Below are 27,339 nucleotides of genomic sequence, written 5' to 3' on the forward strand. Positions count from 1 at the left end.
TTTATCTGTTTATATTAAGGAGGGTGACCTGTTTCGTCGCATTCTATATGGGATCACAAGGACACTCCTCTTACAGACAGAAAATATACGGCAAACAGAGCGATCGCTTCACGGTTAGAAACAAATCAGAACAGTCTGTTAGCAAATTAACTTCATGAAAAAAAACACACAGGCATTACATAAATGTTACAGATATGTTTCGTAGACACAAAAGTTGTAACATAATTGAGTACATTTGTAAACTATCCGCCAGTAACAGACATTATCTCACATTATCTCTAGTTTCAAACGCATTATCACAGGCGGCACAATTACGACATGGAAAAAATCCAGTATATTTGTCTAGTACACCTAGATCTCTCGAATATTAAAATGAGTCAGCCCTTAAAAAAACACTGTCCGTGTTCATTTCTATGTATATGACATTGCCTATACACAATACCTGTCATGTAAGCCTATTGGTATAAAACCGATCACAATTAACGTGATCCGTGTTTTCAGTCAGATTGATAGTTTTAATCAATCATCGAAAAAGCAGCAGTGCTTTGCAACTGTAGTTCGTCTTGCGTACCTTTTGGTAAGATACCCACTCAGAACGTGTCCGCTTCCTCCAGCCCCCTAAGGAACACTGGAGCGGTCATCAATAACAGGGAGCAGTTGGCCAAAAAAAAACAAACACTCGCTGTCTCCTTCACGCTAAAAAACGAACACTCTCACTCTTCCTCGTGGATAGCGAGTCCAAACACTTTAAAAACACATTTCGCTAGCATTATATATAAAGTTTATTAAAAAAAAGTCTGAAATATTACTGGTTGTACTTCATATTGCTTCAGTTCATTTTGTTAAAGAATGTTCATTTTGGCACCATTACAAATGCTGTGGTTTCTTTAAAGAAGAAAAGCCGTGGCCCGTACGGGGATCGAACCCGCGACCTTGGCGTTATTAGCCAAGGAAACCAGAGGAAAATAAGTCCTGCGGACATTATGATTGTTCTACCAAGTTGTTCTCATGTTAAACTGAACAATAACACATTCAAAGTATTGGAAAGGCATAATTAGAGGCCTGGTCATAATGAGGCAGTTTAACAGTGTGAAGGATGTGGTGAGGTGCAGGCTTGCGGTGACTTTCATGTATTTCATGTCATTAGATGATCAAAGCCCCTTTGTGCCAGTGCGCATTCAGAGGAGACGCGCTGAGAAAATCCGTCATCTGTGTCATTCAGTACTGCCAGCTTTCCCTCGTTGGTGATATATTGGTCAGCATAGCTGCTTTCCAAGTAATTGACCCGAGACGATTCCCAGCCAGTACAACTGTGTTTATGCCCACGTTTCAAATAATAAACATCATAAAAGCAAATTGCATTGTTTTATGTTTTCTTTACTTTTAAGCTGAGAATCAAACACACTTCTGACAACTTCATAGCCCTGCTGACTACGAACAAATATTGAGTCGGCTGTTTCCCTTGACCCTGGTGATACCGAGTGTTTTCCTAGTATCAGCATCGGAATTAGCATGCGTTTGGCATGCTTGCTGTGCACTCTAGCATTGCATAACAAGCATACACTACGGCAGGAATTCGTGGCGCAACGGTAGCGCGTCTGACTCCAGATCAGAAGGTTGCGTGTTCCAATCACGTCGACGTCAAAGCTTTTGTTTCTATTCCACACCATTTAATTTTGTGATGTGTTTGCAAATACTAGTTTGGAAGAATTTAATGTACAGCAAGTAATAATTGATACCTTTAAGATGAACAGGCATTTAAGAATTAACAACGAAGACATAAAAAGGGACAGAACACCAACAGAGTTCAAGCCCATCACCTTAACCACTTGGCCACGACTACTTGGTGCAACGTGCCAAGATCTATAAACACAGACCACATATATCACAGACCAAGAACAAATACACACACACTGTTTTAAATAAAACTGACGAAACCATAATCCCTGGTTAAGGAGGCCAGTGCCTTATCCTTTAGGTGACTTCCAGATGGATAGCAGTCAGCGAGACAATACACGACCAGAGGAATAAATTTGTTGATTTTACTATAAAGATTGTTTCAATGAAATCAACAGCTGATACCAAACTCTTGTCAGCACTCAATACCATTTTAATTTCTTTTTTAAATCGGACTAAAATAGCGTTCCTAACACGATTGTATTTTCTGTTGTAAACAGACTACTTGTTGAAGTCACTGAAAAATACTGTGTGTCCAAACATGTATTTAACTTGATTGTTTTAATATTCCAAATAACATATTACTTTGAAAAACATCTCCGTCGGCCACTGGATCGAGGTCTCAGGCTGGGATGCGGACCTTTGAGAACAGTATAAACGATCTATTAGTGGAAGAAGCTTACATCAGAAATGCCCTCGTTTAACATGCTAGGATGATCGACTTCGGCATTCTCCAACTGCTGTTTACATTTTCTAACAAGTTATGTGAACGAATACAAAGTTTGACCCTTTCCTTGTAAGTGGGGGTAAGCACAAGTTATTTTCAGATGTAATGTCTTTATTTAAGCACAATCAAGTCCTGCGTAGTGCAAATCACATTACTATATTTTTTATATTAGTCAAGTCCTATTGAAAGAGTTCTTAAATAGTTTCAACATTATCAATGATCAATTTGAAATTTGCTTATTGATTTAAACCAGTATGAGATGCACACTCAAAATGTGTCCCCTTCCTTCAACAACCCCCTGACTGAAGATTGGAGTGGTCATCACTAGCAGCCAGCAGGTGCCCGAAAACAACACTCATTGTCAGCTCGGTGCTGAGAAGTGGCAAGCTCTACTTCATTAATATGATACAATGACTGGGCAACAACGAGGTGTTACTTTAACAATACCAACTAACTTGAGACAGCCAAGACGTTGAAGTATACCTTAAGTCTGTCATGTGATGCAATAACAGGTTTTAGCATTTTTGCATTTTCTGCTTGGTCAAACAAGCTCAAGCCACAGCACACAGCGCTGATGCATCGGAACAGAGGTGGATTTTAAAGCGACTGAATCAACGAGCTGAGACTACTTTTTGAAGAAACTGAAAACATACCTCTCGTCGAAAAATGTGCTATTTAGTTAATTTATTTATTTATTGAATTTGCAAATGGCAGACTACATACATGGGAATAAATATAAAAGGCTTGAAGTTTGCTTGCATTGCATACATTTAATTGTGATTACAGACTTTTCTGCCGTGTTGCTTTCTTCTTAGATGTGGTCTCAGGTTCGGTTGAGCCGATTTGTCTCTGTGGCGCAATTGGTTAGCGCGTTCGGCTGTTAACCGAAAGGTTGGTGGTTCAAGCCCACCCAGGGACGATGTTTGTGCATTTCTTAATCACATTAGAAAATGGCACTCTGATACGTTGTTATTTCTTCCAATTAAACAGAACAAAAAAAACCGCTCTATTTTTCAGTTCAAAATAATACAAAACAAAAATAGTCTTGCTATTTGCCGAAACCCGGGATCGAACCAGGGACCTTTAGATCTTCAGTCTAACGCTCTCCCAACTGAGCTATTTCGGCTTGACAAGACTTGCGTTTTTTGTCACCCCAGTAAACCTGTGTATTATGAGAAACGATCAACAGCTCGGCAACACAATAGAATCCGATGCCTTTACAAATGCGTTTCGAAACACTTAAGTTTTCACCCAGATGCGGTTTTCAGCCGAAACGGGGGGATAAAACTGCCTATGATCAAAGTGGGCAGAAAAGTTGCATACTTTGCATACCGTATTGGGAGAAAAGAAAGCGGATCATCAAATTGATCAATGCTAATGTTAAAACAATTTAAGAACACTTTACATAGGCCTTGACTAATATAAAAATATAGTAATGTGATTTGCATTACGCAGGACTAGATTGAGCTTAAATAAAGACATTACATCTGAAAATAAACTGTGCCTACCCCCACTTACAAGGAAAGTGTCCAACTTTGTATTCGTACTCATAACGTGTTATAACATGTAAACAGCAATTGGAGAATGCCGATGTCGATCATCCTAGCATGTTAAACGAGGGCATTTCTGATGTAAGCTTCTTCCACTAATAGATCGTTTATACTGTTCTCAAAGGTCCGCATCCCAGCCTGAGACCTCGATCCAGTGGCCGACGGAGATGTTATTCAATTTAATATATTATTTTTAATATTAAAACAAGTTAAATACATGTTTGGACAAAATATTTTTCATTGACTTCAACGAGTAGTCTGTTTACAACCAAATGCAATCTGTGTTAGGAACGCTATTTTAGTCTGAATTAAAATGGAAATTAAAATGGTATTGCGTTCTGACAAGAGTTTGGTATCAGCTGTTGATTTCCTTGAAACAATCTTTTATAGTAAAATGAACACATTTATTCCTTTTAAGAATAAATAAAATTGAACTGTCAGAGGAGGATTTGAACCGACACCTCCACTTGGAGACCAGAACACAGAATTCTTTGGAAAGACAGAGTCCTTAAGTCTAGCGCTGTAGACCACTCGACCATCCTGACAAACTGCGTTCATTACAGCAGAAAACCGCATTATTTATTTCAGCACAGCCTAGGGTTGTCATATCAAGGCCCGATCGGGTTTTTTACGCACATACCAACTGTTGCTCCATGAATGATGTAATGACAAGTGTTAAAACAGAAACGGTTTGAAGCCAACCCACAAAAGTAAGACTATTTATTTCAATATCGTTATAACTATAAACGATGCACGCATTTTACAATAGCAATTGCTATATGACAACGACCAAAAAGTAATTTTGTTGCAATACTGTATACAGTGTGAACAGAATCAGATATTGCTCTGTTGCATCGAAGAAACATCTACATTTTGTATTTAAAAAGGACGTCCAACGTGGGGCTCGATCCCAAAAGAGAGCGGAATGTTCATCAATGATCAAGAACAGCTAAAGTGAAATAGCATTCAAGTCCCGCTTCGCGCTCAGAAGAAAACACTGTAACTCCTCGTTATGGTTAGCGAGACCAGACACTAAAAACGCATTTCACTAGAAACAAACTATAGAAATGATCCCTGAAAGTATAGTCTTAACAAATATGTGGGTAAAACAACTTCCCTACTCCCGGCATGATGGTGTCTGATTCGGTTTCCTTTCTAGAATATTTTGTTCATAGTAATGTTAATAATTGCCAATGCGTTTCAAACACAAAACTCACGTTCTGACAAGGTTCCATAGTGTAGTGGTTATCCCGTCTGCTTTACACGCAGAAGGTCCTGGGTTCGATCCCCAGTGGAACCACTTCAGTTTGTTTTTACAATATGACTCCCTGGTCAAGACAAGGTAGTTCTGGGTTTGGCCGATCATTAGATTGCGGATGTAAGGTCTCCGGTCCCATCGTAGAAGCAAGATAGTTTATTCACAAAAAATACATACACTTTTATTTATGTTTCTTTTGTTGGTAAATTAACCCAATACATTATTGCATTCTGTCACGTCATTAGATGATCAAAGCCCCTTTGTGCCAGTGCGCATTCAGAGGAGACGCGCTGAGAAAATCCGTCATCTGTGTCACTCAGTACTGCCAGCTTTCCCTCGTTGGTGATATATTGGTCAGCATAGCTGCTTTCCAAGTAATTGACCCGAGACGATTCCCAGCCAGTACAACTGTGTTTATGCCCACGTTTCAAATAATAAACATTATAAAAACAAATCGCTTTGTTTTATGTTTTCTTTACTTTTAAGCTGAGAATCAAACACACTTCCGACAACTTCATAGCCCTGCAGACTACGAACAAATATTGAGTCGGCTGTTTCCCATGACCCTGGTGATACCGAGTGTTTTCCAAGTATCAGCATCGGACTTAGCATGCCTTTGGCATGCTTGCTGTGCACTCTAGCATTGCATAACAAGCATGCACTACGGCAGGAATTCGTGGCGCAACGGTAGCGCGTCTGACTCCAGATCAGAAGGTTGCGTGTTCAAATCACGTCGAGGTCAAAGCCTTCTTTGTTTCTATTCCACACCATTTAATTTTGTAATGTGTTTGCAAATACTAGTTTGGAAGAATTTAATGTACAGCAAGTAATAATTGATACCTTTAAGCTGAACAGGCATTTAAGAATTAACAACGAAGACATAAAAAGGGACACAACGCCAACAGAGTTCAAGCCCATCACCTTAACCACTTGGCCACGACTACTTGGTGCAACGTGCCAAGATCTATAAACACAGACCACATATATCACAGACCAAGAACAAATACACACACACTGTTTTAAATAAAACTGACGAAACCATAATCCCTGGTTTAGGAGGCCAGTGCCTTATCCTTTAGGTGACTTCCAGGTGGATAGCAGTCAGCGAGACAATACACGACCAGAGGAATAAATGTGTTCATTTTACTATAAAGATTGTTTCAATGAAATCAACAGCTGATACCAAACTCTTGTCAGCACTCAATACCATTTTAATTTCTTTTTTAAATCGGACTAAAATAGCGTTCCTAACACAGATTGTATTTTTGTTGTAAACAGACTACTTGTTGAAGTCACTGGAAAATACTGTGTGTACAAACATGTAATTAACTTGATTGTTTTAATATTCCAAATAACATATTACTTTGAAAATCATCTCCGTCGGCCACTGGATCGTGGTCTCAGGCTGGGATACGGACCATTGAGAACAGTATAAACGATCTATGACTGGAAGTAGCTTACATGAGAAATGCTCTCGTTAAACATGCTAGGATGATCGACTACGGCATTCTCCAACTGCTGTTTACATTTTCTAACACGTTATGAGAACGAATACAAAGTTTGACCCTTTCCTTGTAAGTGGGGGTAAGCACAAGTTATTTTCAGATGTTATGTCTTTATTTAAGCACAATCAAGTCCTGCGTAGTGCAAATCACATTACTATATTTGTTATATTAGTCAAGTCCTATTGAAAGAGTTCTTAAATAGTTTCAACATTATCAATGATCAATTTGAAATTTGCTTATTGATTTAAACCAGTATGAGATGCACACTCAAAATGTGTCCCCTTCCTTCAACAACCCCCTGACTGAAGATTGGAGTGGTCATCACTAGCAGCCAGCAGGTGCCCGAAAACAACACTCATTGTCAGCTCGGTGCTGAGAAGTGGCAAGCTCTACTTCATTAATATGATACAATGACTGGGCAACAACGAGGTGTTACTTTAACAATACCAACTAACTTGAGACAGCCAAGACGTTGAAGTATACCTTAAGTCTGTCATGTGATGCAATAACAGGTTTTAGCATTTTTGCATTTTCTGCTTGGTCAAACAAGCTCAAGCCACAGCACACAGCGCTGATGCATCGGAACAGAGGTGGATTTTAAAGCGACTGAATCAACGAGCTGAGACTACTTTTTGAAGAAACTGAAAACATACCTCTCGTCGAAAAATGTGCTATTTAGTTAATTTATTTATTTATTGAATTTGCAAATGGCAGACTACATACATGGGAATAAATATAAAAGGCTTGAAGTTTGCTTGCATTGCATACATTTAATTGTGATTACAGACTTTTCTGCCGTGTTGCTTTCTTCTTAGATGTGGTCTCAGGTTCGGTTGAGCCGATTTGTCTCTGTGGCGCAATTGGTTAGCGCGTTCGGCTGTTAACCGAAAGGTTGGTGGTTCAAGCCCACCCAGGGACGATGATTGTGCATTTCTTAATCACATTAGAAAATGGCACTCTGATACGTTGTTATTTCTTCCAATTAAACAGAACAAAAAAAACCGCTCTATTTTTCAGTTCAAAATAATACAAAACAAAAATAGTCTTGCTATTTGCCGAAACCCGGGATCGAACCAGGGACCTTTAGATCTTCAGTCTAACGCTCTCCCAACTGAGCTATTTCGGCTTGACAAGACTTGCGTTTTTTGTCACCCCAGTAAACCTGTGTATTATGAGAAACGATCAACAGCTCGGCAACACAATAGAATCCGATGCCTTTACAAATGCGTTTCGAAACACTTAAGTTTTCACCCAGATGCGGTTTTCAGCCGAAACGGGGGGATAAAACTGCCTATGATCAAAGTGGGCAGAAAAGTTGTATACTTTGCATACCGTATTGGGAGAAAAGAAAGCGGATCATCAAATTGATCAATGCTAATGTTAAAACAATTTAAGAACACTTTACATAGGCCTTGACTAATATAAAAATATAGTAATGTGATTTGCATTACGCAGGACTAGATTGAGCTTAAATAAAGACATTACATCTGAAAATAAACTGTGCCTACCCCCACTTACAAGGAAAGTGTCCAACTTTGTATTCGTACTCATAACGTGTTATAACATGTAAACAGCAATTGGAGAATGCCGATGTCGATCATCCTAGCATGTTAAACGAGGGCATTTCTGATGTAAGCTTCTTCCACTAATAGATCGTTTATACTGTTCTCAAAGGTCCGCATCCCAGCCTGAGACCTCGATCCAGTGGCCGACGGAGATGTTATTCAATTTAATATATTATTTTTAATATTAAAACAAGTTAAATACATGTTTGGACAAAATATTTTTCATTGACTTCAACGAGTAGTCTGTTTACAACCAAATGCAATCTGTGTTAGGAACGCTATTTTAGTCTGAATTAAAATGGAAATTAAAATGGTATTGCGTTCTGACAAGAGTTTGGTATCAGCTGTTGATTTCCTTGAAACAATCTTTTATAGTAAAATGAACACATTTATTCCTTTTAAGAATAAATAAAATTGAACTGTCAGAGGAGGATTTGAACCGACACCTCCACTTGGAGACCAGAACACAGAATTCTTTGGAAAGACAGAGTCCTTAAGTCTAGCGCTGTAGACCACTCGACCATCCTGACAAACTGCGTTCATTACAGCAGAAAACCGCATTATTTATTTCAGCACAGCCTAGGGTTGTCATATCAAGGCCCGATCGGGTTTTTTACGCACATACCAACTGTTGCTCCATGAATGATGTAATGACAAGTGTTAAAACAGAAACGGTTTGAAGCCAACCCACAAAAGTAAGACTATTTATTTCAATATCGTTATAACTATAAACGATGCACGCATTTTACAATAGCAATTGCTATATGACAACGACCAAAAAGTAATTTTGTTGCAATACTGTATACAGTGTGAACAGAATCAGATATTGCTCTGTTGCATCGAAGAAACATCTACATTTTGTATTTAAAAAGGACGTCCAACGTGGGGCTCGATCCCAAAAGAGAGCGGAATGTTCATCAATGATCAAGAACAGCTAAAGTGAAATAGCATTCAAGTCCCGCTTCGCGCTCAGAAGAAAACACTGTAACTCCTCGTTATGGTTAGCGAGACCAGACACTAAAAACGCATTTCACTAGAAACAAACTATAGAAATGATCCCTGAAAGTATAGTCTTAACAAATATGTGGGTAAAACAACTTCCCTACTCCCGGCATGATGGTGTCTGATTCGGTTTCCTTTCTAGAATATTTTGTTCATAGTAATGTTAATAATTGCCAATGCGTTTCAAACACAAAACTCACGTTCTGACAAGGTTCCATAGTGTAGTGGTTATCCCGTCTGCTTTACACGCAGAAGGTCCTGGGTTCGATCCCCAGTGGAACCACTTCAGTTTGTTTTTACAATATGACTCCCTGGTCAAGACAAGGTAGTTCTGGGTTTGGCCGATCATTAGATTGCGGATGTAAGGTCTCCGGTCCCATCGTAGAAGCAAGATAGTTTATTCACAAAAAATACATACACTTTTATTTATGTTTCTTTTGTTGGTAAATTAACCCAATACATTATTGCATTCTGTCACGTCATTAGATGATCAAAGCCCCTTTGTGCCAGTGCGCATTCAGAGGAGACGCGCTGAGAAAATCCGTCATCTGTGTCACTCAGTACTGCCAGCTTTCCCTCGTTGGTGATATATTGGTCAGCATAGCTGCTTTCCAAGTAATTGACCCGAGACGATTCCCAGCCAGTACAACTGTGTTTATGCCCACGTTTCAAATAATAAACATTATAAAAACAAATCGCTTTGTTTTATGTTTTCTTTACTTTTAAGCTGAGAATCAAACACACTTCCGACAACTTCATAGCCCTGCAGACTACGAACAAATATTGAGTCGGCTGTTTCCCATGACCCTGGTGATACCGAGTGTTTTCCAAGTATCAGCATCGGACTTAGCATGCCTTTGGCATGCTTGCTGTGCACTCTAGCATTGCATAACAAGCATGCACTACGGCAGGAATTCGTGGCGCAACGGTAGCGCGTCTGACTCCAGATCAGAAGGTTGCGTGTTCAAATCACGTCGAGGTCAAAGCCTTCTTTGTTTCTATTCCACACCATTTAATTTTGTAATGTGTTTGCAAATACTAGTTTGGAAGAATTTAATGTACAGCAAGTAATAATTGATACCTTTAAGCTGAACAGGCATTTAAGAATTAACAACGAAGACATAAAAAGGGACACAACGCCAACAGAGTTCAAGCCCATCACCTTAACCACTTGGCCACGACTACTTGGTGCAACGTGCCAAGATCTATAAACACAGACCACATATATCACAGACCAAGAACAAATACACACACACTGTTTTAAATAAAACTGACGAAACCATAATCCCTGGTTTAGGAGGCCAGTGCCTTATCCTTTAGGTGACTTCCAGGTGGATAGCAGTCAGCGAGACAATACACGACCAGAGGAATAAATGTGTTCATTTTACTATAAAGATTGTTTCAATGAAATCAACAGCTGATACCAAACTCTTGTCAGCACTCAATACCATTTTAATTTCTTTTTTAAATCGGACTAAAATAGCGTTCCTAACACAGATTGTATTTTTGTTGTAAACAGACTACTTGTTGAAGTCACTGGAAAATACTGTGTGTACAAACATGTAATTAACTTGATTGTTTTAATATTCCAAATAACATATTACTTTGAAAATCATCTCCGTCGGCCACTGGATCGTGGTCTCAGGCTGGGATACGGACCATTGAGAACAGTATAAACGATCTATGACTGGAAGTAGCTTACATGAGAAATGCTCTCGTTAAACATGCTAGGATGATCGACTACGGCATTCTCCAACTGCTGTTTACATTTTCTAACACGTTATGAGAACGAATACAAAGTTTGACCCTTTCCTTGTAAGTGGGGGTAAGCACAAGTTATTTTCAGATGTTATGTCTTTATTTAAGCACAATCAAGTCCTGCGTAGTGCAAATCACATTACTATATTTGTTATATTAGTCAAGTCCTATTGAAAGAGTTCTTAAATAGTTTCAACATTATCAATGATCAATTTGAAATTTGCTTATTGATTTAAACCAGTATGAGATGCACACTCAAAATGTGTCCCCTTCCTTCAACAACCCCCTGACTGAAGATTGGAGTGGTCATCACTAGCAGCCAGCAGGTGCCCGAAAACAACACTCATTGTCAGCTCGGTGCTGAGAAGTGGCAAGCTCTACTTCATTAATATGATACAATGACTGGGCAACAACGAGGTGTTACTTTAACAATACCAACTAACTTGAGACAGCCAAGACGTTGAAGTATACCTTAAGTCTGTCATGTGATGCAATAACAGGTTTTAGCATTTTTGCATTTTCTGCTTGGTCAACAAGCTCAAGCCACAGCACACAGCGCTGATGCATCGGAACAGAGGTGGATTTTAAAGCGACTGAATCAACGAGCTGAGACTACTTTTTGAAGAAACTGAAAACATACCTCTCGTCGAAAAATGTGCTATTTAGTTAATTTATTTATTTATTGAATTTGCAAATGGCAGACTACATACATGGGAATAAATATAAAAGGCTTGAAGTTTGCTTGCATTGCATACATTTAATTGTGATTACAGACTTTTCTGCCGTGTTGCTTTCTTCTTAGATGTGGTCTCAGGTTCGGTTGAGCCGATTTGTCTCTGTGGCGCAATTGGTTAGCGCGTTCGGCTGTTAACCGAAAGGTTGGTGGTTCAAGCCCACCCAGGGACGATGATTGTGCATTTCTTAATCACATTAGAAAATGGCACTCTGATACGTTGTTATTTCTTCCAATTAAACAGAACAAAAAAAACCGCTCTATTTTTCAGTTCAAAATAATACAAAACAAAAATAGTCTTGCTATTTGCCGAAACCCGGGATCGAACCAGGGACCTTTAGATCTTCAGTCTAACGCTCTCCCAACTGAGCTATTTCGGCTTGACAAGACTTGCGTTTTTTGTCACCCCAGTAAACCTGTGTATTATGAGAAACGATCAACAGCTCGGCAACACAATAGAATCCGATGCCTTTACAAATGCGTTTCGAAACACTTAAGTTTTCACCCAGATGCGGTTTTCAGCCGAAACGGGGGGATAAAACTGCCTATGATCAAAGTGGGCAGAAAAGTTGTATACTTTGCATACCGTATTGGGAGAAAAGAAAGCGGATCATCAAATTGATCAATGCTAATGTTAAAACAATTTAAGAACACTTTACATAGGCCTTGACTAATATAAAAATATAGTAATGTGATTTGCATTACGCAGGACTAGATTGAGCTTAAATAAAGACATTACATCTGAAAATAAACTGTGCCTACCCCCACTTACAAGGAAAGTGTCCAACTTTGTATTCGTACTCATAACGTGTTATAACATGTAAACAGCAATTGGAGAATGCCGATGTCGATCATCCTAGCATGTTAAACGAGGGCATTTCTGATGTAAGCTTCTTCCACTAATAGATCGTTTATACTGTTCTCAAAGGTCCGCATCCCAGCCTGAGACCTCGATCCAGTGGCCGACGGAGATGTTATTCAATTTAATATATTATTTTTAATATTAAAACAAGTTAAATACATGTTTGGACAAAATATTTTTCATTGACTTCAACGAGTAGTCTGTTTACAACCAAATGCAATCTGTGTTAGGAACGCTATTTTAGTCTGAATTAAAATGGAAATTAAAATGGTATTGCGTTCTGACAAGAGTTTGGTATCAGCTGTTGATTTCCTTGAAACAATCTTTTATAGTAAAATGAACACATTTATTCCTTTTAAGAATAAATAAAATTGAACTGTCAGAGGAGGATTTGAACCGACACCTCCACTTGGAGACCAGAACACAGAATTCTTTGGAAAGACAGAGTCCTTAAGTCTAGCGCTGTAGACCACTCGACCATCCTGACAAACTGCGTTCATTACAGCAGAAAACCGCATTATTTATTTCAGCACAGCCTAGGGTTGTCATATCAAGGCCCGATCGGGTTTATTACGCACATACCAACTGTTGCTCCATGAATGATGTAATGACAAGTGTTAAAACAGAAACGGTTTGAAGCCAACCCACAAAAGTAAGACTATTTATTTCAATATCGTTATAACTATAAACGATGCACGCATTTTACAATAGCAATTGCTATATGACAACGACCAAAAAGTAATTTTGTTGCAATACTGTATACAGTGTGAACAGAATCAGATATTGCTCTGTTGCATCGAAGAAACATCTACATTTTGTATTTAAAAAGGACGTCCAACGTGGGGCTCGATCCCAAAAGAGAGCGGAATGTTCATCAATGATCAAGAACAGCTAAAGTGAAATAGCATTCAAGTCCCGCTTCGCGCTCAGAAGAAAACACTGTAACTCCTCGTTATGGTTAGCGAGACCAGACACTAAAAACGCATTTCACTAGAAACAAACTATAGAAATGATCCCTGAAAGTATAGTCTTAACAAATATGTGGGTAAAACAACTTCCCTACTCCCGGCATGATGGTGTCTGATTCGGTTTCCTTTCTAGAATATTTTGTTCATAGTAATGTTAATAATTGCCAATGCGTTTCAAACACAAAACTCACGTTCTGACAAGGTTCCATAGTGTAGTGGTTATCCCTTCTGCTTTACACGCAGAAGGTCCTGGGTTCGATCCCCAGTGGAACCACTTCAGTTTGTTTTTACAATATGACTCCCTGGTCAAGACAAGGTAGTTCTGGGTTTGGCCGATCATTAGATTGCGGATGTAAGGTCTCCGGTCCCATCGTAGAAGCAAGATAGTTTATTCACAAAAAATACATACACTTTTATTTATGTTTCTTTTGTTGGTAAATTAACCCAATACATTATTGCATTCTGTCACGTCATTAGATGATCAAAGCCCCTTTGTGCCAGTGCGCATTCAGAGGAGACGCGCTGAGAAAATCCGTCATCTGTGTCACTCAGTACTGCCAGCTTTCCCTCGTTGGTGATATATTGGTCAGCATAGCTGCTTTCCAAGTAATTGACCCGAGACGATTCCCAGCCAGTACAACTGTGTTTATGCCCACGTTTCAAATAATAAACATTATAAAAACAAATCGCTTTGTTTTATGTTTTCTTTACTTTTAAGCTGAGAATCAAACACACTTCCGACAACTTCATAGCCCTGCAGACTACGAACAAATATTGAGTCGGCTGTTTCCCATGACCCTGGTGATACCGAGTGTTTTCCAAGTATCAGCATCGGACTTAGCATGCCTTTGGCATGCTTGCTGTGCACTCTAGCATTGCATAACAAGCATGCACTACGGCAGGAATTCGTGGCGCAACGGTAGCGCGTCTGACTCCAGATCAGAAGGTTGCGTGTTCAAATCACGTCGAGGTCAAAGCCTTCTTTGTTTCTATTCCACACCATTTAATTTTGTAATGTGTTTGCAAATACTAGTTTGGAAGAATTTAATGTACAGCAAGTAATAATTGATACCTTTAAGCTGAACAGGCATTTAAGAATTAACAACGAAGACATAAAAAGGGACACAACGCCAACAGAGTTCAAGCCCATCACCTTAACCACTTGGCCACGACTACTTGGTGCAACGTGCCAAGATCTATAAACACAGACCACATATATCACAGACCAAGAACAAATACACACACACTGTTTTAAATAAAACTGACGAAACCATAATCCCTGGTTTAGGAGGCCAGTGCCTTATCCTTTAGGTGACTTCCAGGTGGATAGCAGTCAGCGAGACAATACACGACCAGAGGAATAAATGTGTTCATTTTACTATAAAGATTGTTTCAATGAAATCAACAGCTGATACCAAACTCTTGTCAGCACTCAATACCATTTTAATTTCTTTTTTAAATCGGACTAAAATAGCGTTCCTAACACAGATTGTATTTTTGTTGTAAACAGACTACTTGTTGAAGTCACTGGAAAATACTGTGTGTACAAACATGTAATTAACTTGATTGTTTTAATATTCCAAATAACATATTACTTTGAAAATCATCTCCATCGGCCACTGGATCGTGGTCTCAGGCTGGGATACGGACCATTGAGAACAGTATAAACGATCTATGACTGGAAGTAGCTTACATGAGAAATGCTCTCGTTAAACATGCTAGGATGATCGACTACGGCATTCTCCAACTGCTGTTTACATTTTCTAACACGTTATGAGAACGAATACAAAGTTTGACCCTTTCCTTGTAAGTGGGGGTAAGCACAAGTTATTTTCAGATGTTATGTCTTTATTTAAGCACAATCAAGTCCTGCGTAGTGCAAATCACATTACTATATTTGTTATATTAGTCAAGTCCTATTGAAAGAGTTCTTAAATAGTTTCAACATTATCAATGATCAATTTGAAATTTGCTTATTGATTTAAACCAGTATGAGATGCACACTCAAAATGTGTCCCCTTCCTTCAACAACCCCCTGACTGAAGATTGGAGTGGTCATCACTAGCAGCCAGCAGGTGCCCGAAAACAACACTCATTGTCAGCTCGGTGCTGAGAAGTGGCAAGCTCTACTTCATTAATATGATACAATGACTGGGCAACAACGAGGTGTTACTTTAACAATACCAACTAACTTGAGACAGCCAAGACGTTGAAGTATACCTTAAGTCTGTCATGTGATGCAATAACAGGTTTTAGCATTTTTGCATTTTCTGCTTGGTCAAACAAGCTCAAGCCACAGCACACAGCGCTGATGCATCGGAACAGAGGTGGATTTTAAAGCGACTGAATCAACGAGCTGAGACTACTTTTTGAAGAAACTGAAAACATACCTCGTCGAAAAATGTGCTATTTAGTTAATTTATTTATTTATTGAATTTGCAAATGGCAGACTACATACATGGGAATAAATATAAAAGGCTTGAAGTTTGCTTGCATTGCATACATTTAATTGTGATTACAGACTTTTCTGCCGTGTTGCTTTCTTCTTAGATGTGGTCTCAGGTTCGGTTGAGCCGATTTGTCTCTGTGGCGCAATTGGTTAGCGCGTTCGGCTGTTAACCGAAAGGTTGGTGGTTCAAGCCCACCCAGGGACGATGATTGTGCATTTCTTAATCACATTAGAAAATGGCACTCTGATACGTTGTTATTTCTTCCAATTAAACAGAACAAAAAAAACCGCTCTATTTTTCAGTTCAAAATAATACAAAACAAAAATAGTCTTGCTATTTGCCGAAACCCGGGATCGAACCAGGGACCTTTAGATCTTCAGTCTAACGCTCTCCCAACTGAGCTATTTCGGCTTGACAAGACTTGCATTTTTTGTCACCACAGTAAACCTGTGTATTATGAGAAACGATCAACAGCTCGGCAACACAATAGAATCCGATGCCTTTACAAATGCGTTTCGAAACACTTAAGTTTTCACCCAGATGCGGTTTTCAGCCGAAACGGGGGGATAAAACTGCCTATGATCAAAGTGGGCAGAAAAGTTGTATACTTTGCATACCGTATTGGGAGAAAAGAAAGCGGATCATCAAATTGATCAATGCTAATGTTAAAACAATTTAAGAACACTTTACATAGGCCTTGACTAATATAAAAATATAGTAATGTGATTTGCATTACGCAGGACTAGATTGAGCTTAAATAAAGACATTACATCTGAAAATAAACTGTGCCTACCCCCACTTACAAGGAAAGTGTCCAACTTTGTATTCGTACTCATAACGTGTTATAACATGTAAACAGCAATTGGAGAATGCCGATGTCGATCATCCTAGCATGTTAAACGAGGGCATTTCTGATGTAAGCTTCTTCCACTAATAGATCGTTTATACTGTTCTCAAAGGTCCGCATCCCAGCCTGAGACCTCGATCCAGTGGCCGACGGAGATGTTATTCAATTTAATATATTATTTTTAATATTAAAACAAGTTAAATACATGTTTGGACAAAATATTTTTCATTGACTTCAACGAGTAGTCTGTTTACAACCAAATGCAATCTGTGTTAGGAACGCTATTTTAGTCTGAATTAAAATGGAAATTAAAATGGTATTGCGTTCTGACAAGAGTTTGGTATCAGCTGTTGATTTCCTTGAAACAATCTTTTATAGTAAAATGAACACATTTATTCCTTTTAAGAATAAATAAAATTGAACTGTCAGAGGAGGATTTGAACCGACACCTCCACTTGGAGACCAGAACACAGAATTCTTTGGAAAGACAGAGTCCTTAAGTCTAGCGCTGTAGACCACTCGACCATCCTGACAAACTGCGTTCATTACAGCAGAAAACCGCAATATTTATTTCAGCACAGCCTAGGGTTGTCATATCAAGGCCCGATCGGGTTTATTACGCACATACCAACTGTTGCTCCATGAATGATGTAATGACAAGTGTTAAAACAGAAACGGTTTGAAGCCAACCCACAAAAGTAAGACTATTTATTTCAATATCGTTATAACTATAAACGATGCACGCATTTTACAATAGCAATTGCTATATGACAACGACCAAAAAGTAATTTTGTTGCAATACTGTATACAGTGTGAACAGAATCAGATATTGCTCTGTTGCATCGAAGAAACATCTACATTTTGTATTTAAAAAGGACGTCCAACGTGGGGCTCGATCCCAAAAGAGAGCGGAATGTTCATCAATGATCAAGAACAGCTAAAGTGAAATAGCATTCAAGTCCCGCTTCGCGCTCAGAAGAAAACACTGTAACTCCTCGTTATGGTTAGCGAGACCAGACACTAAAAACGCATTTCACTAGAAACAAACTATAGAAATGATCCCTGAAAGTATAGTCTTAACAAATATGTGGGTAAAACAACTTCCCTACTCCCGGCATGATGGTGTCTGATTCGGTTTCCTTTCTAGAATATTTTGTTCATAGTAATGTTAATAATTGCCAATGCGTTTCAAACACAAAACTCACGTTGTGACAAGGTTCCATAGTGTAGTGGTTATCCCGTCTGCTTTACACGCAGAAGGTCCTGGGTTCGATCCCCAGTGGAACCACTTCAGTTTGTTTTTACAATATGACTCCCTGGTCAAGACAAGGTAGTTCTGGGTTTGGCCGATCATTAGATTGCGGATGTAAGGTCTCCGGTCCCATCGTAGAAGCAAGATAGTTTATTCACAAAAAATACATACACTTTTATTTATGTTTCTTTTGTTGGTAAATTAACCCAATACATTATTGCATTCTGTCACGTCATTAGATGATCAAAGCCCCTTTGTGCCAGTGCGCATTCAGAGGAGACGCGCTGAGAAAATCCGTCATCTGTGTCACTCAGTACTGCCAGCTTTCCCTCGTTGGTGATATATTGGTCAGCATAGCTGCTTTCCAAGTAATTGACCCGAGACGATTCCCAGCCAGTACAACTGTGTTTATGCCCACGTTTCAAATAATAAACATTATAAAAACAAATCGCTTTGTTTTATGTTTTCTTTACTTTTAAGCTGAGAATCAAACACACTTCCGACAACTTCATAGCCCTGCAGACTACGAACAAATATTGAGTCGGCTGTTTCCCATGACCCTGGTGATACCGAGTGTTTTCCAAGTATCAGCATCGGACTTAGCATGCCTTTGGCATGCTTGCTGTGCACTCTAGCATTGCATAACAAGCATGCACTACGGCAGGAATTCGTGGCGCAACGGTAGCGCGTCTGACTCCAGATCAGAAGGTTGCGTGTTCAAATCACGTCGAGGTCAAAGCCTTCTTTGTTTCTATTCCACACCATTTAATTTTGTAATGTGTTTGCAAATACTAGTTTGGAAGAATTTAATGTACAGCAAGTAATAATTGATACCTTTAAGCTGAACAGGCATTTAAGAATTAACAACGAAGACATAAAAAGGGACACAACGCCAACAGAGTTCAAGCCCATCACCTTAACCACTTGGCCACGACTACTTGGTGCAACGTGCCAAGATCTATAAACACAGACCACATATATCACAGACCAAGAACAAATACACACACACTGTTTTAAATAAAACTGACGAAACCATAATCCCTGGTTTAGGAGGCCAGTGCCTTATCCTTTAGGTGACTTCCAGGTGGATAGCAGTCAGCGAGACAATACACGACCAGAGGAATAAATGTGTTCATTTTACTATAAAGATTGTTTCAATGAAATCAACAGCTGATACCAAACTCTTGTCAGCACTCAATACCATTTTAATTTCTTTTTTAAATCGGACTAAAATAGCGTTCCTAACACAGATTGTATTTTTGTTGTAAACAGACTACTTGTTGAAGTCACTGGAAAATACTGTGTGTACAAACATGTAATTAACTTGATTGTTTTAATATTCCAAATAACATATTACTTTGAAAATCATCTCCGTCGGCCACTGGATCGTGGTCTCAGGCTGGGATACGGACCATTGAGAACAGTATAAACGATCTATGACTGGAAGTAGCTTACATGAGAAATGCTCTCGTTAAACATGCTAGGATGATCGACTACGGCATTCTCCAACTGCTGTTTACATTTTCTAACACGTTATGAGAACGAATACAAAGTTTGACCCTTTCCTTGTAAGTGGGGGTAAGCACAAGTTATTTTCAGATGTTATGTCTTTATTTAAGCACAATCAAGTCCTGCGTAGTGCAAATCACATTACTATATTTGTTATATTAGTCAAGTCCTATTGAAAGAGTTCTTAAATAGTTTCAACATTATCAATGATCAATTTGAAATTTGCTTATTGATTTAAACCAGTATGAGATGCACACTCAAAATGTGTCCCCTTCCTTCAACAACCCCCTGACTGAAGATTGGAGTGGTCATCACTAGCAGCCAGCAGGTGCCCGAAAACAACACTCATTGTCAGCTCGGTGCTGAGAAGTGGCAAGCTCTACTTCATTAATATGATACAATGACTGGGCAACAACGAGGTGTTACTTTAACAATACCAACTAACTTGAGACAGCCAAGACGTTGAAGTATACCTTAAGTCTGTCATGTGATGCAATAACAGGTTTTAGCATTTTTGCATTTTCTGCTTGGTCAAACAAGCTCAAGCCACAGCACACAGCGCTGATGCATCGGAACAGAGGTGGATTTTAAAGCGACTGAATCAACGAGCTGAGACTACTTTTTGAAGAAACTGAAAACATACCTCTCGTCGAAAAATGTGCTATTTAGTTAATTTATTTATTTATTGAATTTGCAAATGGCAGACTACATACATGGGAATAAATATAAAAGGCTTGAAGTTTGCTTGCATTGCATACATTTAATTGTGATTACAGACTTTTCTGCCGTGTTGCTTTCTTCTTAGATGTGGTCTCAGGTTCGGTTGAGCCGATTTGTCTCTGTGGCGCAATTGGTTAGCGCGTTCGGCTGTTAACCGAAAGGTTGGTGGTTCAAGCCCACCCAGGGACGATGATTGTGCATTTCTTAATCACATTAGAAAATGGCACTCTGATACGTTGTTATTTCTTCCAATTAAACAGAACAAAAAAAACCGCTCTATTTTTCAGTTCAAAATAATACAAAACAAAAATAGTCTTGCTATTTGCCGAAACCCGGGATCGAACCAGGGACCTTTAGATCTTCAGTCTAACGCTCTCCCAACTGAGCTATTTCGGCTTGACAAGACTTGCGTTTTTTGTCACCCCAGTAAACCTGTGTATTATGAGAAACGATCAACAGCTCGGCAACACAATAGAATCCGATGCCTTTACAAATGCGTTTCGAAACACTTAAGTTTTCACCCAGATGCGGTTTTCAGCCGAAACGGGGGGATAAAACTGCCTATGATCAAAGTGGGCAGAAAAGTTGTATACTTTGCATACCGTATTGGGAGAAAAGAAAGCGGATCATCAAATTGATCAATGCTAATGTTAAAACAATTTAAGAACACTTTACATAGGCCTTGACTAATATAAAAATATAGTAATGTGATTTGCATTACGCAGGACTAGATTGAGCTTAAATAAAGACATTACATCTGAAAATAAATTGTGCTTACCCCCACTTACAAGGAAAGTGTCCAACTTTGTATTCGTACTCATAACGTGTTATAACATGTAAACAGCAATTGGAGAATGCCGAGGTCGATCATCCTAGCATGTTAAACGAGGGCATTTCTGATGTAAGCTTCTTCCACTAATAGATCGTTTATACTGTTCTCAAAGGTCCGCATCCCAGCCTGAGACCTCGATCCAGTGGCCGTCGGAGATGTTATTCAATTTAATATATTATTTTTAATATTAAAACAAGTTAAATACATGTTTGGACAAAATATTTTTCATTGACTTCAACGAGTAGTCTGTTTACAACCAAATGCAATCTGTGTTAGGAACGCTATTTTAGTCTGAATTAAAATGGAAATTAAAATGGTATTGCGTTCTGACAAGAGTTTGGTATCAGCTGTTGATTTCCTTGAAACAATCTTTTATAGTAAAATGAACACATTTATTCCTTTTAAGAATAAATAAAATTGAACTGTCAGAGGAGGATTTGAACCGACACCTCCACTTGGAGACCAGAACACAGAATTCTTTGGAAAGACAGAGTCCTTAAGTCTAGCGCTGTAGACCACTCGACCATCCTGACAAACTGCGTTCATTACAGCAGAAAACCGCATTATTTATTTCAGCACAGCCTAGGGTTGTCATATCAAGGCCCGATCGGGTTTATTACGCACATACCAACTGTTGCTCCATGAATGATGTAATGACAAGTGTTAAAACAGAAACGGTTTGAAGCCAACCCACAAAAGTAAGACTATTTATTTCAATATCGTTATAACTATAAACGATGCACGCATTTTACAATAGCAATTGCTATATGACAACGACCAAAAAGTAATTTTGTTGCAATACTGTATACAGTGTGAACAGAATCAGATATTGCTCTGTTGCATCGAAGAAACATCTACATTTTGTATTTAAAAAGGACGTCCAACGTGGGGCTCGATCCCAAAAGAGAGCGGAATGTTCATCAATGATCAAGAACAGCTAAAGTGAAATAGCATTCAAGTCCCGCTTCGCGCTCAGAAGAAAACACTGTAACTCCTCGTTATGGTTAGCGAGACCAGACACTAAAAACGCATTTCACTAGAAACAAACTATAGAAATGATCCCTGAAAGTATAGTCTTAACAAATATGTGGGTAAAACAACTTCCCTACTCCCGGCATGATGGTGTCTGATTCGGTTTCCTTTCTAGAATATTTTGTTCATAGTAATGTTAATAATTGCCAATGCGTTTCAAACACAAAACTCACGTTGTGACAAGGTTCCATAGTGTAGTGGTTATCCCGTCTGCTTTACACGCAGAAGGTCCTGGGTTCGATCCCCAGTGGAACCACTTCAGTTTGTTTTTACAATATGACTCCCTGGTCAAGACAAGGTAGTTCTGGGTTTGGCCGATCATTAGATTGCGGATGTAAGGTCTCCGGTCCCATCGTAGAAGCAAGATAGTTTATTCACAAAAAATACATACACTTTTATTTATGTTTCTTTTGTTGGTAAATTAACCCAATACATTATTGCATTCTGTCACGTCATTAGATGAGCAAAGCCCCTTTGTGCCAGTGCGCATTCAGAGGAGACGCGCTGAGAAAATCCGTCATCTGTGTCACTCAGTACTGCCAGCTTTCCCTCGTTGGTGATATATTGGTCAGCATAGCTGCTTTCCAAGTAATTGACCCGAGACGATTCCCAGCCAGTACAACTGTGTTTATGCCCACGTTTCAAATAATAAACATTATAAAAACAAATCGCTTTGTTTTATGTTTTCTTTACTTTTAAGCTGAGAATCAAACACACTTCCGACAACTTCATAGCCCTGCAGACTACGAACAAATATTGAGTCGGCTGTTTCCCATGACCCTGGTGATACCGAGTGTTTTCCAAGTATCAGCATCGGACTTAGCATGCCTTTGGCATGCTTGCTGTGCACTCTAGCATTGCATAACAAGCATGCACTACGGCAGGAATTCGTGGCGCAACGGTAGCGCGTCTGACTCCAGATCAGAAGGTTGCGTGTTCAAATCACGTCGAGGTCAAAGCCTTCTTTGTTTCTATTCCACACCATTTAATTTTGTAATGTGTTTGCAAATACTAGTTTGGAAGAATTTAATGTACAGCAAGTAATAATTGATACCTTTAAGCTGAACAGGCATTTAAGAATTAACAACGAAGACATAAAAAGGGACACAACGCCAACAGAGTTCAAGCCCATCACCTTAACCACTTGGCCACGACTACTTGGTGCAACGTGCCAAGATCTATAAACACAGACCACATATATCACAGACCAAGAACAAATACACACACACTGTTTTAAATAAAACTGACGAAACCATAATCCCTGGTTTAGGAGGCCAGTGCCTTATCCTTTAGGTGACTTCCAGGTGGATAGCAGTCAGCGAGACAATACACGACCAGAGGAATAAATTTGTTGATTTTACTATAAAGATTGTTTCAATGAAATCAACAGCTGATACCAAACTCTTGTCAGCACTCAATACCATTTTAATTTCTTTTTTAAATCGGACTAAAATAGCGTTCCTAACACAGATTGTATTTTTGTTGTAAACAGACTACTTGTTGAAGTCACTGGAAAATACTGTGTGTACAAACATGTAATTAACTTGATTGTTTTAATATTCCAAATAACATATTACTTTGAAAATCATCTCCGTCGGCCACTGGATCGTGGTCTCAGGCTGGGATACGGACCATTGAGAACAGTATAAACGATCTATGACTGGAAGTAGCTTACATGAGAAATGCTCTCGTTAAACATGCTAGGATGATCGACTTCGGCATTCTCCAACTGCTGTTTACATTTTCTAACACGTTATGAGAACGAATACAAAGTTTGACCCTTTCCTTGTAAGTGGGGGTAAGCACAAGTTATTTTCAGATGTTATGTCTTTATTTAAGCACAATCAAGTCCTGCGTAGTGCAAATCACATTACTATATTTGTTATATTAGTCAAGTCCTATTGAAAGAGTTCTTAAATAGTTTCAACATTATCAATGATCAATTTGAAATTTGCTTATTGATTTAAACCAGTATGAGATGCACACTCAAAATGTGTCCCCTTCCTTCAACAACCCCCTGACTGAAGATTGGAGTGGTCATCACTAGCAGCCAGCAGGTGCCCGAAAACAACACTCATTGTCAGCTCGGTGCTGAGAAGTGGCAAGCTCTACTTCATTAATATGATACAATGACTGGGCAACAACGAGGTGTTACATTAACAATACCAACTAACTTGAGACAGCCAAGACGTTGAAGTATACCTTAAGTCTGTCATGTGATGCAATAACAGGTTTTAGCATTTTTGCATTTCCTGCTTCGTCAAACAAGCTCAAGCCACAGCATACAGCGCTGATGCATCGGAACAGAGGTGGATTTTAAAGCGACTGAATCAACGAGCTGAGACTACTTTTTGAAGAAACTGAAAACATACCTCTCGTCGAAAAATGTGCTATTTAGTTAATTTATTTATTTATTGAATTTGCAAATGGCAGACTACATACATGGGAATAAATATAAAAGGCTTGAAGTTTGCTTGCATTGGGTTGCATACATTTAATTGTGATTACAGACTTTTCTGCCGTGTTGCTTTCTTCTTAGATGTGGTCTCAGGTTCGGTTGAGCCGATTTGTCTCTGTGGCGCAATTGGTTAGCGCGTTCGGCTGTTAACCGAAAGGTTGGTGGTTCAAGCCCACCCAGGGACGATGTTTTTGCATTTCTTAATCACATTAGAAAATGGCACTCTGATACGTTTTTATTTCTTCCAATTAAACAGAACAAAAAAAAACGCTCTATTTTTCAGTTCAAAATAATACAAAACAAAAATAGACTTACTATTTGCCGAAACCCGGGATCGAACCAGGGACCTTTAGATCTTCAGTCTAACGCTCTCCCAACTGAGCTATTTCGGCTTGACAAGACTTGCGTTTTTTGTCACCCCAGTAAACCTGTGTATTATGAGAAACGATCAACAGCTCGGCAACACAATAGAATCCGATGCCTTTACAAATGCGTTTCGAAACACTTAAGTTTTCACCCAGATGCGGTTTTCAGCCGAAACGGGGGGATAAAACTGCCTATGATCAAAGTGGGCAGAAAAGTTGCATACTTTGCATACCGTATTGGGAGAAAAGAAAGCGGATCATCAAATTGATCAATCCTAATGTTAAAACAATTTAAGAACACTTTACATAGGCCTTGACTAATATAAAAAATATAGTAATGTGATTTGCATTACGCAGGACTAGATTGAGCTTAAATAAAGACATTACATCTGAAAATAAATTGTGCTTACCCCCACTTACAAGGAAAGTGTCCAACTTTGTATTCGTACTCATAACGTGTTATAACATGTAAACAGCAATTGGAGAATGCCGAGGTCGATCATCCTAGCATGTTAAACGAGGGCATTTCTGATGTAAGCTTCTTCCACTAATAGATCGTTTATACTGTTCTCAAAGGTCCGCATCCCAGCCTGAGACCTCGATCCAGTGGCCGACGGAGATGTTATTCAATTTAATATATTATTTTTAATATTAAAACAAGTTAAATACATGTTTGGACAAAATATTTTTCATTGACTTCAACGAGTAGTCTGTTTACAACCAAATGCAATCTGTGTTAGGAACGCTATTTTAGTCTGAATTAAAATGGAAATTAAAATGGTATTGCGTTCTGACAAGAGTTTGGTATCAGCTGTTGATTTCCTTGAAACAATCTTTTATAGTAAAATGAACACATTTATTCCTTTTAAGAATAAATAAAATTGAACTGTCAGAGGAGGATTTGAACCGACACCTCCACTTGGAGACCAGAACACAGAATTCTTTGGAAAGACAGAGTCCTTAAGTCTAGCGCTGTAGACCACTCGACCATCCTGACAAACTGCGTTCATTACAGCAGAAAACCGCATTATTTATTTCAGCACAGCCTAGGGTTGTCATATCAAGGCCCGATCGGGTTTATTACGCACATACCAACTGTTGCTCCATGAATGATGTAATGACAAGTGTTAAAACAGAAACGGTTTGAAGCCAACCCACAAAAGTAAGACTATTTATTTCAATATCGTTATAACTATAAACGATGCACGCATTTTACAATAGCAATTGCTATATGACAACGACCAAAAAGTAATTTTGTTGCAATACTGTATACAGTGTGAACAGAATCAGATATTGCTCTGTTGCATCGAAGAAACATCTACATTTTGTATTTAAAAAGGACGTCCAACGTGGGGCTCGATCCCAAAAGAGAGCGGAATGTTCATCAATGATCAAGAACAGCTAAAGTGAAATAGCATTCAAGTCCCGCTTCGCGCTCAGAAGAAAACACTGTAACTCCTCGTTATGGTTAGCGAGACCAGACACTAAAAACGCATTTCACTAGAAACAAACTATAGAAATGATCCCTGAAAGTATAGTCTTAACAAATATGTGGGTAAAACAACTTCCCTACTCCCGGCATGATGGTGTCTGATTCGGTTTCCTTTCTAGAATATTTTGTTCATAGTAATGTTAATAATTGCCAATGCGTTTCAAACACAAAACTCACGTTGTGACAAGGTTCCATAGTGTAGTGGTTATCCCGTCTGCTTTACACGCAGAAGGTCCTGGGTTCGATCCCCAGTGGAACCACTTCAGTTTGTTTTTACAATATGACTCCCTGGTCAAGACAAGGTAGTTCTGGGTTTGGCCGATCATTAGATTGCGGATGTAAGGTCTCCGGTCCCATCGTAGAAGCAAGATAGTTTATTCACAAAAAATACATACACTTTTATTTATGTTTCTTTTGTTGGTAAATTAACCCAATACATTATTGCATTCTGTCACGTCATTAGATGATCAAAGCCCCTTTGTGCCAGTGCGCATTCAGAGGAGACGCGCTGAGAAAATCCGTCATCTGTGTCACTCAGTACTGCCAGCTTTCCCTCGTTGGTGATATATTGGTCAGCATAGCTGCTTTCCAAGTAATTGACCCGAGACGATTCCCAGCCAGTACAACTGTGTTTATGCCCACGTTTCAAATAATAAACATTATAAAAACAAATCGCTTTGTTTTATGTTTTCTTTACTTTTAAGCTGAGAATCAAACACACTTCCGACAACTTCATAGCCCTGCAGACTACGAACAAATATTGAGTCGGCTGTTTCC

General features: G+C 38.9%; 30 non-coding genes across 30 annotated transcripts; 17 read left to right on the plus strand and 13 right to left on the minus strand.

Annotated features, from left to right (window-relative positions):
- Positions 1-585: 585 nt before the first annotated feature.
- Positions 586-800, minus strand: LOC131705461 (small nucleolar RNA U3). Its single transcript, XR_009310417.1, has one exon. It is a non-coding gene; the product is annotated as a small nucleolar RNA U3 (small nucleolar RNA).
- Positions 801-3,249: 2,449 nt separating this feature from the next.
- trnan-guu (transfer RNA asparagine (anticodon GUU)) lies at positions 3,250-3,323 on the plus strand. The gene has a single exon. It is a non-coding gene; the product is annotated as a tRNA-Asn (tRNA).
- Positions 3,324-3,457: 134 nt separating this feature from the next.
- Positions 3,458-3,530, minus strand: trnaf-gaa (transfer RNA phenylalanine (anticodon GAA)). Its single transcript has one exon. It is a non-coding gene; the product is annotated as a tRNA-Phe (tRNA).
- A 1,301-nt stretch (positions 3,531-4,831) lies between these two features.
- LOC131705465 (small nucleolar RNA U3) lies at positions 4,832-5,044 on the minus strand. The gene has a single exon (XR_009310421.1). It is a non-coding gene; the product is annotated as a small nucleolar RNA U3 (small nucleolar RNA).
- A 137-nt stretch (positions 5,045-5,181) lies between these two features.
- On the plus strand, positions 5,182-5,254 carry trnav-uac (transfer RNA valine (anticodon UAC)). The gene has a single exon. It is a non-coding gene; the product is annotated as a tRNA-Val (tRNA).
- Positions 5,255-5,882: 628 nt separating this feature from the next.
- On the plus strand, positions 5,883-5,954 carry trnaw-cca (transfer RNA tryptophan (anticodon CCA)). The gene has a single exon. It is a non-coding gene; the product is annotated as a tRNA-Trp (tRNA).
- A 1,608-nt stretch (positions 5,955-7,562) lies between these two features.
- trnan-guu (transfer RNA asparagine (anticodon GUU)) lies at positions 7,563-7,636 on the plus strand. Its single transcript has one exon. It is a non-coding gene; the product is annotated as a tRNA-Asn (tRNA).
- Positions 7,637-7,770: 134 nt separating this feature from the next.
- trnaf-gaa (transfer RNA phenylalanine (anticodon GAA)) lies at positions 7,771-7,843 on the minus strand. The gene has a single exon. It is a non-coding gene; the product is annotated as a tRNA-Phe (tRNA).
- Positions 7,844-9,144: 1,301 nt separating this feature from the next.
- LOC131705466 (small nucleolar RNA U3) lies at positions 9,145-9,357 on the minus strand. Its single transcript, XR_009310422.1, has one exon. It is a non-coding gene; the product is annotated as a small nucleolar RNA U3 (small nucleolar RNA).
- Positions 9,358-9,494: 137 nt separating this feature from the next.
- Positions 9,495-9,567, plus strand: trnav-uac (transfer RNA valine (anticodon UAC)). Its single transcript has one exon. It is a non-coding gene; the product is annotated as a tRNA-Val (tRNA).
- Positions 9,568-10,195: 628 nt separating this feature from the next.
- On the plus strand, positions 10,196-10,267 carry trnaw-cca (transfer RNA tryptophan (anticodon CCA)). The gene has a single exon. It is a non-coding gene; the product is annotated as a tRNA-Trp (tRNA).
- A 1,607-nt stretch (positions 10,268-11,874) lies between these two features.
- On the plus strand, positions 11,875-11,948 carry trnan-guu (transfer RNA asparagine (anticodon GUU)). The gene has a single exon. It is a non-coding gene; the product is annotated as a tRNA-Asn (tRNA).
- Positions 11,949-12,082: 134 nt separating this feature from the next.
- On the minus strand, positions 12,083-12,155 carry trnaf-gaa (transfer RNA phenylalanine (anticodon GAA)). Its single transcript has one exon. It is a non-coding gene; the product is annotated as a tRNA-Phe (tRNA).
- Positions 12,156-13,456: 1,301 nt separating this feature from the next.
- Positions 13,457-13,669, minus strand: LOC131705467 (small nucleolar RNA U3). The gene has a single exon (XR_009310423.1). It is a non-coding gene; the product is annotated as a small nucleolar RNA U3 (small nucleolar RNA).
- Positions 13,670-13,806: 137 nt separating this feature from the next.
- On the plus strand, positions 13,807-13,879 carry trnav-uac (transfer RNA valine (anticodon UAC)). The gene has a single exon. It is a non-coding gene; the product is annotated as a tRNA-Val (tRNA).
- A 628-nt stretch (positions 13,880-14,507) lies between these two features.
- Positions 14,508-14,579, plus strand: trnaw-cca (transfer RNA tryptophan (anticodon CCA)). Its single transcript has one exon. It is a non-coding gene; the product is annotated as a tRNA-Trp (tRNA).
- Positions 14,580-16,185: 1,606 nt separating this feature from the next.
- Positions 16,186-16,259, plus strand: trnan-guu (transfer RNA asparagine (anticodon GUU)). Its single transcript has one exon. It is a non-coding gene; the product is annotated as a tRNA-Asn (tRNA).
- Positions 16,260-16,393: 134 nt separating this feature from the next.
- Positions 16,394-16,466, minus strand: trnaf-gaa (transfer RNA phenylalanine (anticodon GAA)). The gene has a single exon. It is a non-coding gene; the product is annotated as a tRNA-Phe (tRNA).
- Positions 16,467-17,767: 1,301 nt separating this feature from the next.
- On the minus strand, positions 17,768-17,980 carry LOC131705468 (small nucleolar RNA U3). Its single transcript, XR_009310424.1, has one exon. It is a non-coding gene; the product is annotated as a small nucleolar RNA U3 (small nucleolar RNA).
- A 137-nt stretch (positions 17,981-18,117) lies between these two features.
- Positions 18,118-18,190, plus strand: trnav-uac (transfer RNA valine (anticodon UAC)). The gene has a single exon. It is a non-coding gene; the product is annotated as a tRNA-Val (tRNA).
- Positions 18,191-18,818: 628 nt separating this feature from the next.
- Positions 18,819-18,890, plus strand: trnaw-cca (transfer RNA tryptophan (anticodon CCA)). The gene has a single exon. It is a non-coding gene; the product is annotated as a tRNA-Trp (tRNA).
- A 1,608-nt stretch (positions 18,891-20,498) lies between these two features.
- trnan-guu (transfer RNA asparagine (anticodon GUU)) lies at positions 20,499-20,572 on the plus strand. Its single transcript has one exon. It is a non-coding gene; the product is annotated as a tRNA-Asn (tRNA).
- A 134-nt stretch (positions 20,573-20,706) lies between these two features.
- Positions 20,707-20,779, minus strand: trnaf-gaa (transfer RNA phenylalanine (anticodon GAA)). The gene has a single exon. It is a non-coding gene; the product is annotated as a tRNA-Phe (tRNA).
- Positions 20,780-22,080: 1,301 nt separating this feature from the next.
- LOC131705469 (small nucleolar RNA U3) lies at positions 22,081-22,293 on the minus strand. Its single transcript, XR_009310425.1, has one exon. It is a non-coding gene; the product is annotated as a small nucleolar RNA U3 (small nucleolar RNA).
- A 137-nt stretch (positions 22,294-22,430) lies between these two features.
- On the plus strand, positions 22,431-22,503 carry trnav-uac (transfer RNA valine (anticodon UAC)). Its single transcript has one exon. It is a non-coding gene; the product is annotated as a tRNA-Val (tRNA).
- A 628-nt stretch (positions 22,504-23,131) lies between these two features.
- Positions 23,132-23,203, plus strand: trnaw-cca (transfer RNA tryptophan (anticodon CCA)). The gene has a single exon. It is a non-coding gene; the product is annotated as a tRNA-Trp (tRNA).
- Positions 23,204-24,816: 1,613 nt separating this feature from the next.
- Positions 24,817-24,890, plus strand: trnan-guu (transfer RNA asparagine (anticodon GUU)). The gene has a single exon. It is a non-coding gene; the product is annotated as a tRNA-Asn (tRNA).
- A 134-nt stretch (positions 24,891-25,024) lies between these two features.
- Positions 25,025-25,097, minus strand: trnaf-gaa (transfer RNA phenylalanine (anticodon GAA)). Its single transcript has one exon. It is a non-coding gene; the product is annotated as a tRNA-Phe (tRNA).
- A 1,302-nt stretch (positions 25,098-26,399) lies between these two features.
- Positions 26,400-26,612, minus strand: LOC131705470 (small nucleolar RNA U3). Its single transcript, XR_009310426.1, has one exon. It is a non-coding gene; the product is annotated as a small nucleolar RNA U3 (small nucleolar RNA).
- Positions 26,613-26,749: 137 nt separating this feature from the next.
- Positions 26,750-26,822, plus strand: trnav-uac (transfer RNA valine (anticodon UAC)). The gene has a single exon. It is a non-coding gene; the product is annotated as a tRNA-Val (tRNA).
- The last annotated feature ends 517 nt before the right edge of the window (positions 26,823-27,339 follow it).

Source organism: Acipenser ruthenus, chromosome 35, assembly GCF_902713425.1.
Source record: "Acipenser ruthenus chromosome 35, fAciRut3.2 maternal haplotype, whole genome shotgun sequence".
Lineage (NCBI taxonomy): Eukaryota > Metazoa > Chordata > Actinopteri > Acipenseriformes > Acipenseridae > Acipenser > Acipenser ruthenus.